The sequence below is a fragment of the Bidens hawaiensis genome, unplaced genomic scaffold (assembly GCF_021521415.1).
Source record: "Bidens hawaiensis isolate Kalapana, Puna unplaced genomic scaffold, B.hawaiensis_p1.1 tig00002355_1, whole genome shotgun sequence".
NCBI lineage: Eukaryota > Viridiplantae > Streptophyta > Magnoliopsida > Asterales > Asteraceae > Bidens > Bidens hawaiensis.
Window position 1 is genome coordinate 1,499,639 of NW_027491128.1, and position 20,026 is coordinate 1,519,664.

Below are 20,026 nucleotides of genomic sequence, written 5' to 3' on the forward strand. Positions count from 1 at the left end.
GGTCTTCTGAAGCTTATCCGATCGAATACAATCTAGTTCGATCGAATGAGGTGACAGGTTCGATCGAATGGATGTCCGGTTCGATCGAAAGGGTTCTGGCAGTCGACTAAGAAAGAGATCGAATGGGTGGATCGAATCTGAGACTTGTTCGATCGACTGGAAGCAGGTTCGATCGAAAGGATGAACTGATTCGATCGAATGGACTTGGCGCAGATCACGGCGGGAAAAACTGATTCGGTCAAAATTCAAACTGGTTCGATCGAATAAGAGGCTTATTCGATCGAATGAGTTCCAAAAATACGACTTGTTCGATCGGGATTTATGGAATTTCCAAACTTAGAAGATTTGACCAGATTTTCGGTTGTAAATTCACTAACACGAATCCTAGTTGATTTGGAAGCAAAAAATGACTCTTTTAAGTGTATTAACACTTAAACAAATAACCAACCAAACAAAAATGGATCAAACGTTTAAAAAATGAAGAACACGATGAATGTTCTTGTTAAAACCCGGAATTTTAACACCAAATCTTGAGATCAAAAACCAAAATATATGACTTTTATGAGTTTTTGATAAGAACACAATGAACACCAAGAACAAAAAACACTTGATTTCGAAAATTTTTCAAGCAAAATATATGATTTTCACTAGAAAAACACGAATATCACCACGAATCTTTCGTGAATCAAGAACCTAAAGCTCTGATACCACTTTGTAGGACCGATTCGGGACTAGGTTTCCCAACGATTCACGGGGCAACGTGTTAGAGTGCGGAATCCTCTAACACGGCGATTCGGTGGTGATCAACGGGCACGTAGGTACGATTCCTAAAGGGGTTTGACGCCTAGGATTGGAGGAAACGACCAAGAACACGAAGAACAGTAGAGAGAGTTTCTGTAGGCTGCTGGTTCGTGAGTGTGTAATCTGTGCTCCCCCTTGTGAAATTTCCCAAGTAACGTTTATATACCGAAGACTCATTCGGTCGAATGAGATACTCATTCGATCGAATGAGATCTGGTTCGATCGAATGAGATCTGGTTCGATCGAATCAGTCAATGATTCGATCGAATCAGCTTCGTTTGACATTTTCAGTACGTTAACTTGGTTTCACGATCGTTGGTTTCATGTTGAACCAACCTGATAGAACTGGGGACATACATGTGACATTCCATGTCCTAACAGCGGCTAAACGACAGTTTTGAAATTATCCTCCATGAGGATTTCATGAGTGCAAAACGAAGGGTTTATACCCTTAACGTCGATAATCTTCCATGCAATCGCCTCTTTGTGCTCTCGTAGCACCCTAAAGAACTTCTCCTTCTCAACCTCCGTCAAAGCAGATGCAATGATAACTGGCAGTTTCCTCTCTTCATCTAAAAACGCATACTCAAGGTGGGCAGGCAAATCCTTAAGCTCTAAGGAAGAAGGAGGACTCTCGACAGAAGTTCGGTCCATTGGATCGTCTCGTATGATCACAGCAGACACGCCAGATTCAGGGATATGTGACTCGGTGTCGTCATCCAAGGATTGATTAGTCATGGAACCATCTCAATCTCTGAAATCTCCCTATCAAGAATCTGGGTGTCGGAGGCCGATCCTCCACATATTTCGCTGAAAAACTCCCCAACATGTTCCATGATGGTATCAATGAAGTATAAGGAGTCATCAACAATATTGGGGTGTTTCAGTGACTGTCTAATGTCAAAGGTGACGTTCTCATCCCCAACTCTTAAGATCAACTTACCCTCGCAGACGTCGATCAACGCCTGTGCAGTGGCAAGGAATGGTCAGCCCAAGATAAGTGGGACACTATCATCATCGTTCATGTCCAAGATGACAAAGTCCACTGGGAAGATGAACTTGTCGACATGAACAAGCATGTTCTCGACCACCCCTCAGGAATATTTCACAGAACGATCAGCAAGCTGGATGCTCATCCGGGAAGGACGTGGTTCGTCTAGACCCAACTTGCGATACACGAAATACGGCATGAGATTAATACTGGCACCAAGATCCGCCAGCACATGAACAACCGTATTGTCACTCAAGATGCTGGGAATCGTGAAACTCCCAGGATCGGACATATTTTCTGGTAACTTTCTCTGCAAGACTACAAAGCAATCAGCACTTAGAGGAATGGAAGAGACTTCAGCTAACTTCTCTTTATTCGGAAGAATATCCTTAAGGAACTTTGCATATTTTGGAATTTGCGTGAGTGCCTCAAGGAATGGAATGTTAAGATGAAGTTGCTTCAAAAGATCAAGAAATTTGGAGTTATGCTCCTCGTCTCTATCCCTACAGACTCTCCCGGGATATGGAAGTCTTGGTTTGTAGACTCTCGCTGGTGTGCTAGGTAATGGCTGGTTCTCGGCCTGCGCTGTACTTCCTGGGTTGTGCCTATGATGCACCTTAGCCGGTGGAGACTCCAACTGAATCTCCTCGCCTACCTACTCCTCTACATCTAAGGCAGGTTTGTGAACGACTCCTCTCGTCGCCTCCTGAATCACGGGCTCGCTGCGTGCCCCTACACCGCTCCTCGTCGTCACAGCCTTTGCGAACGCTTTCGGATTTTGTTTGGTATTACTTGGAAGTGTTCCTGGCGACCTCTCATTTAGACGACTTGCTATCTCTCCCATCTTCCGCTCAAGATTTTGAATTGACGCTCCTTGATTTCTCATGAATGACTAGTGCTCCCGAAATTTCTCTTGATTCTCTTTGTAACGGGATTCCTCTCGAGTAATAAGCTGCGACAGCATCTGTGTCTGTTGTGCCATCATCTCCTCTAACGTGGGCTTCTTCTCCCCACTACTCGTCCCTCACTGGAATCATGGAAAAGACTTTGACGCTGCTGGAATCCGGACGGATTTTCGTTCCTCCAGTTGGAATTTTGTTTACCTCTCCACCTCGAATTATAAGAATTGAAAGAATTTTGATTTCGGCACTGAACGGTATCATGCCTTACTCTACAGATCTCATACAACTTACTCTTCACCTGTAAGTCCTTCACGATCTTTGCCAACGCCTCAACCTGTGCTGCAAGTGCAGTGCTCGTATCGACCGGATGCATGCCACGTGATAGCGAGTTGACGGTCTTAGTACTCTTAGTGGGTGGTCGCTGGTATCCACTCATGGCTAAACCATTAAACAAGGCAATACACTAATCGGTATCCTTTGTCGTCAATAAGTTGCCTCCTGCAGCAGTGTCAAGCATACTCTGGGTCGCGTATGTCACTCCATTAAAGAACTTTTCAATAACTGCCCAGTCTTGTAGGCCGTGGTTCGGACATAAAGCAAGTACATTTTTGAATCTCTCCCACGCCTCGTAGAAGCTCTCGGTGTCCTCCATCTGGAAAGAGTGAATCTGGTTACGCAAACGAGCGGCCTTAGCCGGAGGATCATATTTTTCAAGAAACTAGGTCTGCATGGCAGCCGAAGTAGCAATTATGACAAACTGAAATTTTTCTTACTTTTTCAGACACTCATCACGACTTGACTCAAATTTTCGGGACGAAAATTCTTTAACATGGGAATGATGTGACAATCGTCAATTTCAGGTTAACTCCGTTAACTCAACTCCGTCAATTCAAACATAAGATCACTGAATCTATAACGCACACTTCATTACATTTAAACTAGGGTTTAAATGACGCTTAACACTTACTACATGTGTAGTCTTTCGGGAATTGCACCGAAACGCAAACGAGTTGACTCAAACGATTGATGAATAAACGAAAAACGTCAAAACAATAATTATGTGATAACTATGTGTTAGACTTATGTGTTATGCGATAACATGGTTATAAACGTAAACTCAAGAGGTAAACAAGTTAGTTTAAGCTAGGAAAAGTAATACTTAGAAGTGGAGGGGCCAAAGTGTAACATAGTATTCTATAAATAATTACAATAAACAAACCCTAACACACTTTTTCTTTTCTTTTCCTCCTACCCCAATCGGAAACCCACCCTCCATCACCCTTGGCTGCCGTCACCTATACACACACATACAACTAGGATTTCAAGCTTTTGGTTGAAGAATTAGGTGCTAGGAAGGTATAATCGATTATCCTATGCATCCTTTATACTTGATTTTGATGTTTGTTGGGTTAATTACAAACCCTAGGTGCCGATTTTGATATGGTGTTGTGTTAATATGATTGTTGATTGATTTGTTGATGATATGATAACTAGAATGAATATTGTTACATGTTAATTGTTGTGTCTTTGATTTGAGTTCAAAACAAAAACCCTAATCATGTATGTAATGTGTAATTGATGTACATGGATGGTGTTTATGGAGTCTAGAGTGTTATATGAATGCATGATGGTTCATAGATAGTTAATATGTTGAGTTTGGATGCAAACAGTTTCTGGACAGAATGTGTTAGTGATGTTAAATTGACTGTAACGAGGTGTAAAGGTGAAAATTGGTTGAGATTATTGGTACTACAGTAAACTAGTTTGAGTATAGTTTCTATAGAGTATAAACTTGTAATTTTTGGGCAAGTAGAAGTTAACTTTTATGATTTTACAAAAACGTTGTTCAAAGCTGAGATGTTAGACCTGCTGTTAGGTTGTTTTGTAAATGTTATATCTCATGAACTATGAGACTAATTGGGTTGGTTCCACTTCTGGAAGTTTACTTATTGAGTTAGGAACCTAACCCAAGTGGTCTTGCATTTATTGGATTTTTCTTTTAACGGGAATTGCAAATAACATTCTGTTGCGCATGAATTTGACTGTTATGAGTTTGCTGTAATGATTTAATGATTATGAGAAACCTATGTGGAATAAAAATATAATAAAATATGTTCTGTAAACCTAAGACATATGTGCTTATGTGATGATTTTTGGTAAATTAATTGAGATGCTATGATTGGTGGAATAGTACAATCTTTCAAGTAGAATTTCTGTCTCGGTGAAACTAGCTGCTGAGTTTTGTGAAAATGCATGAAACATGATACTTGCTATATAATTGTTATGTTTTGACCAAATTACCCTTGCGGGGAATAATTGCTAATTGATTGTCATAATTTGACCAAATTGCCCTTATGGGGAATAATGGCTAGTTAATTGTCATGATTTGACCAAAATGCCCTTACGGGGAGAAATTGCTAGTGATGTACTTTATGAATACATGACACGTATATGATTGCTTACACATGTAACGTATCACAAATACACTTGTTAAAGTCACGCACGATTCACAAACGAAACACGAAACATGTTATGTGCATAGGTATTATGTGCCGGGTCTAGAGACTCGATAATATTCCGACACTTAGAAAAATCTCTTTGTTGTTTTAGAACGCTAGAGAGAGTTTTTCTGTGACGCGCATCTTGGTGATTTAATTTGGGAATTTCTTCGTAAACAGTGAGTTTCACTTTCCCCTTTTAACGCTTTTCTTTTGGGGGAGATAACATACTCCGAACTCATTTTAGATTTTGTTAATATAAATTATATATCACTTGTAAAGACTAAGTGGCAAACGCATAAACTAAAGTCCTTCATAACATCGAACCGGTTAATATTTGGATAATAGCGAGTCACTGTTGAGTAGTACTACTGGGTTTAACAAACCCCACCCAACGCTAAACTCGACTGGATGTCGAGCGGGTGTAATCTTGGCTAAACACATACCATGGTCTAGACGACCTGGTGGCAAGGCAAATTGATAAACAGTCAACTTCGGTGTCGAACACTTAGTGATACTTGTTTTATAGGCTAGCTACCTATAGATATATAATTGAAATAACACTATCTGGTAACGCAAAACGCTTAACGCAAAACGCTGTAACGCAAAACGCTTAACGCAAAACGCTGAACGCAAACGCTAAACATTTATTTTTATATAAACATGTGAACTCACCAACCTTGTGTTGACACTTTTAGTATGTTATTCTCAGGTAGCCGAGGCGGGCGCGCGGTTTAGGAACATGCATTGCTTGAAACATTTTTAATTATGCAAACTCATTTTAAACTATGATCATTGGGTTTTAAGTCGTCCTGCGTGACGTAACATTGTTTGCTATGGTTTTACGCTTCCACATTTAATTACTCGTAAACGTTTTCATGGTTTTGAAACTTTGTTTTTATGGTTTGATTATAACTAATGATTCCGATCCTGTTAGTTCACACCCTCTGACGGTAAAACTCCGTTAGTGGATTTTGAGGGTGTGACAGATTGGTATCAGAGCCATTGGTTATAGCGAACTAGAAGCTGCATGCATACTAGACTATAACCGCGACGACCCATTAGTTATAATGATACGCACTGCATAGATTTGTGTAGTCTTTGTTATCTTATCTCTTTACCTCTTTCACTCATACGCGCGCGCATACACGGCTTACCTGTAGGAATGTCGACGCCGCCATCCTCATCATCATCTGATCCGATGACTCATGCTCACGGGAAGGAACCGCAGTTACCTACCGCATCGCCACCCCGTGTAGTCCCGGAACTCGAAGCTCCCGCACCGAAGAGGTATCGCTTATCCGGAGGCATGTACGAAAACGAAGTTAGCTGTGATTGGTATCCTAACATGGTCAGACGTATGGTCTATCGAGAACAAGTTCCCCCGTTACCTCACCCAAACCATCCTGCTTATCCCAACACCTTACCACCCATAACCGAACCTGTAGAGCGAGTTCTCGCAGCTGTCGTTTCTTGCTTGGAGTGTGACGTGGGTTACATGCGATATACGAGAGAGAACGTTTCCGGACTGTTAAAAGACGGAACCGAGACTAACGAGGAGATTGCCCGCATGGCAACGGCAATGAAGGAAATGCAAGAGGCTAGTGATCAAATGATGAAAATTATGAGAAAGATGCAAGCCGAGATGATAGACTTGCAAGAGCAACTCCAAGTAGCAAGGACCCGAACCGAGATAGCTTTAGAGCGTTGCGATGTCTTGCAAATGCAACTTGCTCAGAACGCAGCCGAACCTGAGGCAGAGCCTGAGGCAGAGCCTGAAGAGGAACCCGAAGAAGATCCCGAAGAGGAGCCTGAGGAAGATCCCGAGGAAGAACCCGAAGAAGAACCGGAGGAAGAACCGGCTGAGGAGGAGGCACACTCAGAGGTGTCCTCAGATGATGACATCTAGTGATGATAACACCTAGATGGAGGGGTCATCTCCATCCGAACTATTATTTTCTATGATTTTAAAGATTGATTGGAAATACTTTGTAGCGAATACAATGGTTTTAATCATGAATTATTTATTAGATTAATATATGGTTGTGATGTGATGTTGTTTCTTATTTCTTTCTTACCTATCTTTTTATTACATGTATGGTGTGTTGTATATGAAAGAAAAATTCATGTTTAACATTTTATACTGTGATTCTAGGAAATGGCTGGAAGAAACGCTGGACACGGACGTGGTAACATCAACTTGACTGCAGCTGAACTCCAAACCCTGCTAAACGACCTTGCGGCGGCCGCTCTAGCCGCACATGTTCATAATCAAGCTGGAGGTCCAACTGGATCGTGTACTTTCAAGAACTACCTTGACTGCAAGCCCAGTACGTTTAAGGGCACCGAGGGAGCTATAGGCTTCCTGCGTTGGGCTGAGAAGGCCGAGTCGGCATTTTAGATGTGTAATTGTCCCCCTGCCAGTAGGGTCAAATTCGCTGCTGGAACACTTGAGGATTCTGCCCTCACTTGGTGGAATTCGAACGTGCAGATCCTTGGATTGGAACTGGCTAACGCGATGAACTAGGAGGAGTTCAAAAACATGATGCGAGAGGAGTACTGTCCGAGAGAGGAGATTTCGAAGTTAGAGTCAGAATTTTGGTTACTGAAGATGGTGGGCTCAGAAATTGAAGCCTACACTACCCGTTCTCTCGAGTTAGCGGTGATGTGTCCGCGGATGGTGGATCCGCCGAGTAAGAGGATTGAGATGTATATCGATGGGTTAGCACCGCCGATTCAGGGCATGGTGACGTCTTCCAGACCAGCCACGATACAACAAGTGATCCGTTTAGCTCACAAACTGACGGATCAGGTTGTGACCCAAGGTGCGTTACCACCTAGGGGTTCAACCGCAAAAGCCCGTGACAACCCGAGTAATGACAACAACATCAACAGCAACCCGAGCAGAGGAAAGAGAAAGTTTGACAACACCAGATCCTCGTCCTCGAACCTCCCACCGCAACAACACTACCGCAAGCCCGAATTCACTCGAAGCTTCAACAATCAGAATCACAACCACAATAATAACGGTAGCGGGCAGGGTTCGAGCGGATATGCTGGGAAATATCCGAAGTGCAATAGGTGCAACTATCAACATGTTGGCCCGTGTGACCGTGTCAAGTGTCAGAGATGCGGAAAGATAGGTCACCAGGCGAAGGAATGTAGAGGAGACCTTGCGGCAAAGGGTGCTCCTAAGCCACCTATGACGACGAGGGGATGTTTCGAATGTGGGCAGGAAGGTCATTTCAGGAAAGATTGTCCCAAGCTGAAACAGAACGACAACAATGGAGGTAATGGAAGTGGCAGTAGTGGTGGAAACAATGGCAAGGGAAGAGCTTTTGTGATTGGGTCGGGTCAAGCCCGCAATGATCCGCACGTGGTGACTGGTAAGTTCCTTGTGAACGATTGTTTTGCTTCTGTATTGTTTGACACTGGAGCTGATAGGAGTTTTGTGTCGAAAGCCTTTAGCCAACTCTTAGACTTAACTCCAACTCCGTTAGATGCTAAGTTTCCTGTTGAATTAGCTGACGGTAAGACTATAGTAACGACTCATGTACTTGCTGAATGTAAGTTAAAACTGTCAGGTCATGTCTTTGATATCGACCTTATTCCTTTTACGCTTAGTAGTTTCGATGTCGTGGTCGGCATGGACTGGTTATCCGAGAACCGCGCGGAGATTATATGTCACGACAAGATAGTTCACATTACTACCCTTCCGGCGAAATCATTTCGGTCCGAGGTGAGAGAAGCGGCATGACCACCAGCGTCATTACCCTTATGAAGGCGCAGAAGTACCTACGAAAGGGTCATCCGGCAATTTTGGCGCAGATTGTTGAGAAACCCGCTGAGGAGAAGCGAATTAAAGATATACCGATTGTGCGCGATTTTCCGGAAGTTTTCCCGGAGGATTTGCCCGGACTCCCTCCTGTACGACAAGTCGAATTCCAAATAGAGTTGACCCCCGGTGCAGCACCCATAGCACGAGCCCCGTATCTGCTCGCACCGGCGGAACTTCAGGAGTTGTCCACTCAGTTGCAAGATATGTTGGATAAGGGTTTTATCCGACCTAGCTCATCGCCATGGGGAGCCCCTGTCTTATTTGTCAGAAAGAAGGACGGGACTTTCCGAATATGTATCGACTACCGGGAGTTGAACAAGGTGACGGTCAAGAACCGTTATCCTTTACCCCGAATTGATGATTTGTTTGACCAGTTTCAAGGATCGAGTTACTACTCGAAGATCGATCTGCGATCCGGTTACCACCAACTAAGAGTGCGCGAAGAAGATATCTCAAAGACGGCTTTCAGAACACGGTATGGTCACTACGAGTTTTCGGTTATGCCTTTTGGCCTAACCAACGCACCAGCCGTATTTATGGATCTCATGAATCGAGTATGCAAGGCGTACCTCGACAAGTTCGTGATTGTTTTCATTGATGATATTCTCGTCTACTCCAAGAACGAAGCTGACCATGAAGAACACTTAAGGGTAATTCTTGAATTATTGAAGAAGGAACAACTGTATGCTAAACTCTCGAAATGTGAGTTTTGGCTTCGCGAGGTTCACTTTTTAGGACATGTGATCAACGAGAATGGTATACATGTCGATCCCGGTAAGGTAGTGGTCATCAAAAACTGGGAAGCACCTAAGACTTCGACTGAGGTGCGGCAATTCCTAGGACTGGCCGGCTACTACCGGCACTTCATCGAGGGATTTTCAAAGATTGCTCAACCCTTCACCGCTTTGACTCACAAAGGGACTAAGTACAACTGGGGTGACGCGCAAGAATCTGCTTTTCAACTGTTGAAAACCAAACTCTGTAGCGACCCTATTCTAGCCCTCCCCGAGGGAACGGAAAATTTTGAGGTACACTGTGACGCATCAATACAAGGTCTCGGTTGTGTGCTGATGCAACTCGAGAAGGTTATAGCTTACGCCTCTCGACAACTACGGGTTCACGAGAAGAACTACACGACCCATGATTTGGAACTCGGTGCTGTGGTGTTTGCCCTTAAGATATGGAGGCATTACTTGTACGGTACCAAGTTTACCATTTACACCGACCACAAGAGTCTCCAGCATATCTACGATCAGAAGGAGCTGAACATGCGACAGTGTCGTTGGGTCGAGCTGCTCAAAGATTACGATTGTGCCATCAAGTATCACCCTGGCAAGGCCAATGTAGTGGCCGACGCTCTCAGCAGAAAAGAAACAGATAAACCCAGACGAGTGCGAGCATTGCAACTCACGATTCATGCAAACTTACCTGACCAGATTCGCGAGGCGCAACTCAAAGCTTTGAAAGATGATAATCTTCCATCGGAACTCATGCGGGGCATGAACAAGCAACTTGAAACCAGATCGGACGGGGTCCGATATTTTGAGAACCGGATTTGGGTTCCACAGTACGGAGAGTTGAGAACTCTAGTGATGGACGAAGCTCACAAGTCCCGATATTCTATCCACCCTGGCTCAGATAAAATGTATCACGATTTAAAGGCACTTTACTGGTGGCCGAACATGAAATCCGACATTGCCACCTACGTGAGCAAATGCTTGACTTATGCCAGAGTCAAAATAGAATACCAGAAACCATCTGGTCTACTGCAACAACCGGAACTCCCAACGTGGAAATGGGAACACATCTCAATGGATTTTATTACGGGTTTACCTAAGACACCGACGGGATGCGACACCATCTGGGTGATCGTTGACCGGTTGACTAAGTCTGCACACTTCTTAGCGATTAAGGAATCGGACAAAATGGAAAGACTGACTCGTGTTTACATGAAAGAAGTGGTGTCTAGACACGGAGTGCCTGTCTCAATCATTTCTGATCGAGATTCTCGTTTCACTTCTCACTTTTGGAAGTTGCTGCAAAGCGCACTAGGCACCCGTCTTGATATGAACACAGCATACCATCCTCAGACGGATGGGCAAAGCGAACGAACTATTCAGACCCTGGAGGATATGTTGCGTGCATGCGTGTTGGATTTCGGAAAAAGTTGGGAACCTCACTTACCTTTGGTAGAGTTTTCATATAATAACAGCTACCACGCAAGTATTAAAGCAGCGCCGTTTGAAGCGCTGTACGGACGGAAGTGTCGATCACCACTCTGCTGGGCAGAGGTGGGTGACAGCCAAATCACTGGTCCAGAACAGGTACTCGAAACTTCGGAAAAGATTGTTCAAATCCGAAACCGCATGGCAGCAGCACGAGATCGCCAAAAGAGTTACGCCGACAAGCGCCGAAAACCTCTCGAATTTCAAGTGAACGATCGAGTGTTACTCAAAGTCTCACCTTGGAAAGGTGTGGTTCGCTTTGGTAAGCGAAACAAACTCAACCCACGATATGTTGCCCCTATCAAATAACTGAGCGCATTGGTCCGGTGGCGTATCGACTGGACCTACCAACGGAACTCAGTGGCGTACACAATGTATTCCACGTATCCAATTTGAGGAAATGCCTATCTGATGAAACCCAAGTAGTCCCTTTGGATGAACTACAAGTTGATGAACAGTTACGTTTCATTGAAGAACCAGTCGAGGTTTTGGATTGGGAAACCAAAACGCTCAAGCACAGCAAAATTCCAATCGTTAAAGTTCGTTGGAACTCGAGACGTGGACCGGAGTTCACGTGGGTGTTGGGTTTTATACAAGTTTATCAAAGTCAAGTTAACCACATTTAACTAGAAAACGCAACGGAAGCTTAGATTTTAAATCTTGTTATGAACATACCATTATGTTAAAATCAAAACCCAATGAACAAGGATCAATATTACAAGAACAATATGCTCACAAATGTAAATATACCTTTTCTACCTTTAGAAGAAGATGTAGGTGAATGAAGAAGATGATGACTCGAAATGGCAAGGTTGCAAGGTAGAAACCCTCAAGCTAGTATACCCCAAGCTTTGTAGCAACAACACCAATTAATTGCTAGGATTAGAACACTTGAACAAGCTCAACAAAACCCCTAAAATCTGCCCACTTTGGCCGTGGGTTTTTGAGAGAAAGAGAGAGAGATTGTGAACTTGATTATACACTTGAAAATTCAAAAAATGAAAGATTAGTTGCATGTCTTGGATGTGGAGATTCATAAAGAGCTTCACATGGACCAAAAGGATTTGATTGGGCCAAAACCTTCCACCCACATGGGGTGGACGGCTCCCTTTTCTTTCCTTTTTTTTTTTTTTTTTTTTTTGTTTCTTATTTTGTTTTAACCATTTAAAACCATCTCCATTTATTTTATAAAACTAATTTTATAAAACATACATGCTATCTTAATTATTTAACCAATTAAATAATTAATTTATATAAATAAATTATCCAGATAATTTATTTAAATTATCAAGTGTGTTTGTTTAGAAAACCAATTCTCTAAACACTTAGTGTTCGGTATTCGTTTAAATGATCAAATCATAAAAGAATACATTTGGTGTTGTCTAGCTTGTTATTGGGTATGACCCGACTTGGATCAAACACAGTTAGCCACATTAGTATAAGTATGTGTCTCGGGCATACGTAATTCCAACAATCTCCCACTTGCACGAGATACATAGAAAATTAATGTAAGTGGTGAATACCGCCTAACAACAGTTCACCACCCCCAATGTGTTTGACGAAGTGCCATTCAATAACATCATCCCTTCAAGTCCCTTACTTGATATGATTTAGGTGAATCTATCATTATATCCCTTTGTTACTAGATGTCATGTTGGATCTAAGAGACATAGGTGATCATTCTCTTTACAATTCAACTTTATCAGGCCTTAGACATCTAAACTCTCAACACATAAGAGGAACAAATTCCGTCTTGACTGTATACGCCTCTCACTATCACTTTATACTCCACCCGAGCTCATCCTTATGTACCATCTTTTACGAATAGCGAAGGGGAGAGTCAAAGTGTAATACTCGGTGAAAATCAAGACCCAATATACATCTCAGGTCTAAGGATAATATGAAATTCTCCTTTACTCAAGATTACTAATGATCAAGTCAATCGACTCCATGTAGTAATATTGAGAGCGGGTCAGTCCAATATTTGTATCCCACAAATATCTATGAACTTTGGCAGCAAACCTATGCTCCATATTCATTTCTTATGAATATCCACCAAACCTAGTTCATAATAGTCTTGCTTCATATTTGTTCCCACAAATGTGATCGACTACGGACTTTTAGAATAAGATAACTTATTCATGGATTAAACATGCAAAATTAGAATTTAACTCAAGATTCCATAATCATATAAAAGAGTTAAATTACAAAAGTCTTTTAAACTTTAATACAAAATAGATCAAATCCAATTACTAGAATATCGAAGTCCTAAGCCACTCGCATGACGCTCATGTTTAGGTCTTTCTAGGAGCTTCGTGAATGGATCCGCAAGATTTTGATCAGTTCCAACTTTGCGAATACATATCTTTCCCTTTTCAACTTCATCCCTTATGTAGTTGAATCTCCGCTCTATGTGCCTTGTCTTTTGGTGCGAACGAGGTTCCTTGATTTGTGCAATCGCACCCTCGTTGTCACAAAAGATTTCTAGGGGGTCTTGAATGGAAGAGACCACCCCTAGATCAGTAATGAATTTCTTCAACCATGCAGCTTCTTGAGCTGCCAATGAAGCGGCGATGTATTCTGATTCTGTAGTGGACAATGCTACCACTTCCTGTTTTGAGCTCTTCCAAGAGACAGCTCCTCCATTAAGAGTGAACACATACCCAGATTGTGATCGAGAATCATCTCGATCAGTTTGGAAGCTCGCATCTGTGTAACCTTTTATAGCGAGTTCCTCCTCACCAGATCCATATATCAGAAACATATCCTTAGTTCTCCTAAGGTATTTCAATATGCTCTTAACAGCCATCCAATGACTGTCTCCTGGATTCTGTTGGTATCTGCTTGTCATGCTCAAAGCGCATGACACATCCGGTCTAGTACATATCATCGCATACATGATGGATCCTATAGCAGAAGCATATGGGATTTGTTTCATCATGTCTTGCTCACCCTTTGAGCTTGGACATTGAGCTGAACTCAATATGGTCCCTCTTTGAATAGGTACAAAACCTTTCTTGGAGTTTTCCATCTTGAACCTTTTCAAGATTTTATCAATGTATGTACTTTGGTTCAAACCTATCAAGCGCCTTGACCTATCCCTATAGATCTTTATTCCCAAAATATAGGCAGCTTCACCAAGATCCTTGATGGAAAATCTACTTCCAAGCCAAGCCTTAACGCTTTCCATGGTTGGAATGTCATTTCCAAATAGTAGAATGTCATCGACATACAATACTAAGAAGGTAATTATACTCCCACTAGCCTTTTTATACACACAAGCCTCATCAGCGTTCTTGATGAATCCAAAATTTTTGATTTCTTCATCAAAACGATGATTCCAAGTTCTAGATGCTTGTTTCAATCCATAGATTGATTTCTTTAACTTGCATACTTGATTAGGATGTTTCGGATCGACAAAACCTTCAGGCTGAACCATATAGACATCTTCCTCAAGATATCCATTTAGGAAAGCGGTCTTGACATCCATTTGCCAAATTTCATAATCATAATGTGCAGCTATGGCAAATAATATCCTAATAGACTTTAGCATTGCCACAGGCGAAAAAGTTTCATCATAATCAACCCCTTGAGTTTGAGTGAAACCTTTAGCTACAAGTCTTGCTTTATAAGTATCCAAGTTTCCATGCATATCAGTTTTTCTTTTGAAAACCCACTTACTTCCAACAGCTTTGGTGTTAAGTGGTGGTTCAACCAATTCCCAAACTTGGTTGTCATACATGGATTGCATCTCAACGTTCATGGCTTCAAGCCATTTGTCACAATCATTCTTGGACATTGCATCATGGTATGTGGTTGGTTCATCCGAATCTACCACGTAGCAACCTTCTACAAAAAATCCATATCTTTCGGGTGGATTGCTAGCTCTACCAGATCTGCGAACGTTTTGTGTGTTTTGATCAACCACTTGATCACTTTCAACAACCTCTTGTTGAGTGCTAGTATCAACCAATTGTGTATCATCTTGTGATTCTTGATCCTCATCAAATTTCACTGTTCTACTATTAGTTCCTTCCTTAAGGAACTTAGTTTCCAAGAACTTACCCTTTCGAGCAATAATAACATTTTGCTCACTAGGATCGTAAAAGTAATATCCTATATCATCTTTAGGGTAACCAATAAAGATACACTTAGTGGATCGGACTTCTAATTTGTTTGGGGTGTATTGCTTTACATAAGTTTCACAACCCCAAACTTTTAAGAATGATAGCGATGGAGCCTTTCCATGCCATATTTCAAAAGGTGTCTTCTCCACTTTCTTGGTTGGAGCCATATTCAATATGCGAACAGCGGAAAGTAAAGCATAGCCCCAAAATGATAGAGGTAAAGTGCTTCTAGCCATCATCGATCGAACCATATCTAATAGGGTACGATTTCTCCTTTCAGACACACCATTATGTTGTGGTGTTCCAGGTGGAGTAAGTTGTGAAATAATTCCACAACTCTTAAGATGATCTTGAAAAACACCACTTAGGTATTCACCTCCTCTATCACTACGAAGTACTTTGATTGTTGTCTTAAGTTGTCTTTCTACTTCAGTTTTGAAGTCTTTGAACATTTCAAAAGCTTCATCTTTGTGTTTCATTAAGTACACATAACCATATCGACTATAATCGTCAATAAAGGTAATGAAGTATCTTTCACCATTCCTAGTCATTGGTCTAAAAGGACCACATACATCCGAATGTATGATACCCAATAATTCTTTTGACCTTTCAAAAGTTTTATTAAAGGGTTGCTTTGTCATTTTGCCTTGTAAACAAGATTCACATACATCAAATGAATCAAACTCATTGGTTTCTAGAATACCACTCTTGCGAAGAGTTTGCATGCGATTCTTGCTTATATGTCCAAGGCGACAATGCCAAAGATAGGAATCACCCAAGTCCTTCTTGAGTTTCTTGGTGTTGACATTATACATTGAACTATTATGTGACATACCACTTTGATCTATTTCATATATACCATTCATGGGTATAGCTTTAAAATAAAATATGCCATTCATCAAAACATGAATATCATAATCAATAAACTTAAGATCAAAGCCACATTGTTTTAAAAGAGACACGGAAATAATGTTTCTCCTTAACTTAGGAGCATACAAAACATTCTTCAAAATTACTTCCAAACCACTTGGAAGCTTTAATATGTAGTCTCCTTGGGCTTGGACTTCAACTCTTGCTCCATTGCCCATAAAGAGACTAATGTCCCCTTTGTTGAGTTGTTTACTTCTTTTGAACCCCTGCAACAAATTGCAAATGTGAGTTCCACATCCGGTATCAAGTACCCATGTATTTGAAGAAATAACATTTAGTTCAATATGTATAGTAAAGATAATACCTGAGGTATGCCCCGCATCCCTCTTATCTTTTAACGCATTGAGATAGGTCGGACAATTCCTTTTCCAATGACCTATCTCTCCACACTCAAAGCATGGATCTTGCGCCGCAACCTTTTGCTTCTTTTCCTTCGGTTTGATGGGCGTGATGGCTTTCCTCTTTCCCTTTCCTTGGACGTGGCCCTTGCCCTTAGCAACACTTGCTTTGGGGTTGGAGTTATGTCCCCTTTTGCCTTCATTGATTGTTAGAACGGGTAAAACCCTTTTACCCATTCCCGCTTCAGCCGTTCTTAGCATTGCGTGAAGCTCACCAATGCTTTTGTCCCACCCATTCATGTTATAGTTCATGACAAAGGTTTCAAACCTTTTGGTCAAAGAGTTGAGAATCAAATCCGTAGCCAACTCATTAGAGACGGGACAATTCAACCTACGAAGCTTTTCAATGTAGCTTTTCATTTTTAGGACATAAGATGAGACGCTTTGGGTTTCCTCCATACGACATGCATGAAACGCTCGAACCGTTTCGAAACGTTCCGCTCTAGCTTGTTGAAGGAACATTTCCTTCAATTGAGTTATCATGTCGTATGCCCCATGATGCTCGAAATCCTTTTGGATTTCGGGAATCATAGTCCCCAACATGAGGCAAGAGGCTTGCACCGAATCTTTGGTGTACTTGACCCAATCGTTATACGCCTCCTCATCTTCCACGTTAGGCTCATCGGGAATGGGATCGTCTAAGACATATGATATCTCTTCTTGTTTGAGAACTATTCTCAAGTTGCGATACCAATCCATAAAGTTATTATGGTTTAGACGATCCTTTTCAAGGATGGTTCTTAAGGATAGGTTACGGGTGTTATGGGTAGAGGTGTTTGCATTGTTAGCGGCCATCTACAAAATTTAACAAAGTTTTATTTTAGTATTATAAACAATTTAATTATTAATACCCTTTTATTCCAAATTTTAAAATAATAATTAAATTCTAGAATCCAACGATAAATCAAATTTCGGTTAGGTGACCTTTATCCCGTTATTTGATTTAACAAGGTAGTCAACCTTGACAATTGCAACCCTTTGCAACTTCTAGAGGTATGGGACCATTCGAAATCCTTATTTCGTGTTGGCATGTTTATCCCATCAACACCATTGGACCCCATGCTTAGGTGACCTTTATCACATGGTTTCCAATTCAAGTCGTCCTACTTGTATAAACATGTAAGATTAACATACAAGTGGTTAGGTGACCTTTATCCCACAAATATGTTAATATTACCTTAAGTATATTAGTTTGCTCTAAAATGGTTAGGTGACCTTTATCCCATTTAAAGTTTCCTAATACGTTAAGTGTCTTACAAAAGGATGGTGTTAGACTTGTTTCCTTGGTAATTATGAAAAAGGGATTTTTAAGTTTTCCAATATTCTAGTTTGAAAAACATTATGCCATATCCTAACATGCATTTAGAAATATGGCGATTTTGAAAACCAATTTTCAAGGTTCTAGTTATAATAAAACCAATTTTATTATATGTGAGTAATCGCTTAGTTTTAATAAACCCATTTAATTAAACTAATTGACGCGATATTACCAAATATATATTAGAACCCGTTTTATGCTTGTTGTCGTTCCTATGTGACGGTTTGGATATCCTAATATCTATCAACCACACATTACAATAAGTAAAACAAACAACCAAGCAAACACATGCAAAATATAGTCATAACCGAGAACCGCTAAGTTTGACCATACTTGTTAGCCGAAACAAGTATAGGTCATAAGTCACACCTAAGGGACAAAACATGACACAAGGATGGAATGTTGACTCCCACTTGATCTTGCATCCAAATGCTTCAAGTATCCTCTCCAAGTTGTTGTGTTCTTGTTGGGCTTGTTAATGGGCTCCAAACTCCCAAAAGTCTTCTTGGGCCCAAGAGTGAAATTTATGGGCCTAATGGGCTTGAATCCCATGATGGGCCGGTGAGGCCCAACAAGCCCAAAATTTCGGTCCAAGGCCCAAATCCACCAATTCTTGCATCTTCAATTTTTACAAAATGTATCCTAATACATATTTTTCTAAAAAAAGAAAATGCAACTAATCTATTTATTACAAACCAACTTATGAATAAATAAATTACACAAGCCTAAGATTATGAATTATTACAACCATATTGAATAATAAACATAATCAACATACAAAAAACAACAATCAACACATCCAAGGTCTAGGTTTCGGTTATGACACATCCAAACATACCAAATGTTCTAAGCATGCAACCTAAGCAACCAATGCCCAAAACCCCAAAAAAAAATCGGCCCCCCCCCCCCCCAAGAGGCTACGGCCCAAAAAATTTTTTTTTTTTTTTATATATATTTTTTATTTTCAACATCCAAATGTTAATAATGGTTTCCTAAGATCTTTGCATGCATGTCAAGATCTTACAAAACCATGGGGTAAAATCCACCAAAATTTCGGACCCCTTTTCACCCATGAAAAACCCGAAATCTATGAACATGCAAGGAGCATAAGTCCTTGTAACCGGCTCTTGATGCCATTGTTGGGTTTTATACAAGTTTATCAAAGTCAAGTTAACCACATTTAACTAGAAAACGCAACGGAAGCTTAGATTTTAAATCTTGTTATGAACATACCATTATGTTAAAATCAAAACCCAATGAACAAGGATCAATATTACAAGAACAATATGCTCACAAATGTAAATATACCTTTTCTACCTTTAGAAGAAGATGTAGGTGAATGAAGAAGATGATGACTCGAAATGGCAAGGTTGCAAGGTAGAAACCCTCAAGCTAGTATACCCCAAGCTTTGTAGCAACAACACCAATTAATTGCTAGGATTAGAACACTTGAACAAGCTCAACAAAACCCCTAAAATCTGCCCACTTTGGCCGTGGGTTTTTGAGAGAAAGAGAGAGAGATTGTGAACTTGATTATACACTTGAAAATTCAAAAAATGAAAGATTAGTTGCATGTCTTGGATGTGGAGATTCATAAAGAGCTTCACATGGACCAAAAGGATTTGATTGGGCCAAAACCTTCCACCCACATGGGGTGGACGGCTCCCTTTTCTTTCCTTTTTTTTTTTTTTTTTTTTTTGTTTCTTATTTTGTTTTAACCATTTAAAACCATCTCCATTTATTTTATAAAACTAATTTTATAAAACATACATGCTATCTTAATTATTTAACCAATTAAATAATTAATTTATATAAATAAATTATCCAGATAATTTATTTAAATTATCAAGTGTGTTTGTTTAGAAAACCAATTCTCTAAACACTTAGTGTTCGGTATTCGTTTAAATGATCAAATCATAAAAGAATACATTTGGTGTTGTCTAGCTTGTTATTGGGTATGACCCGACTTGGATCAAACACAGTTAGCCACATTAGTAT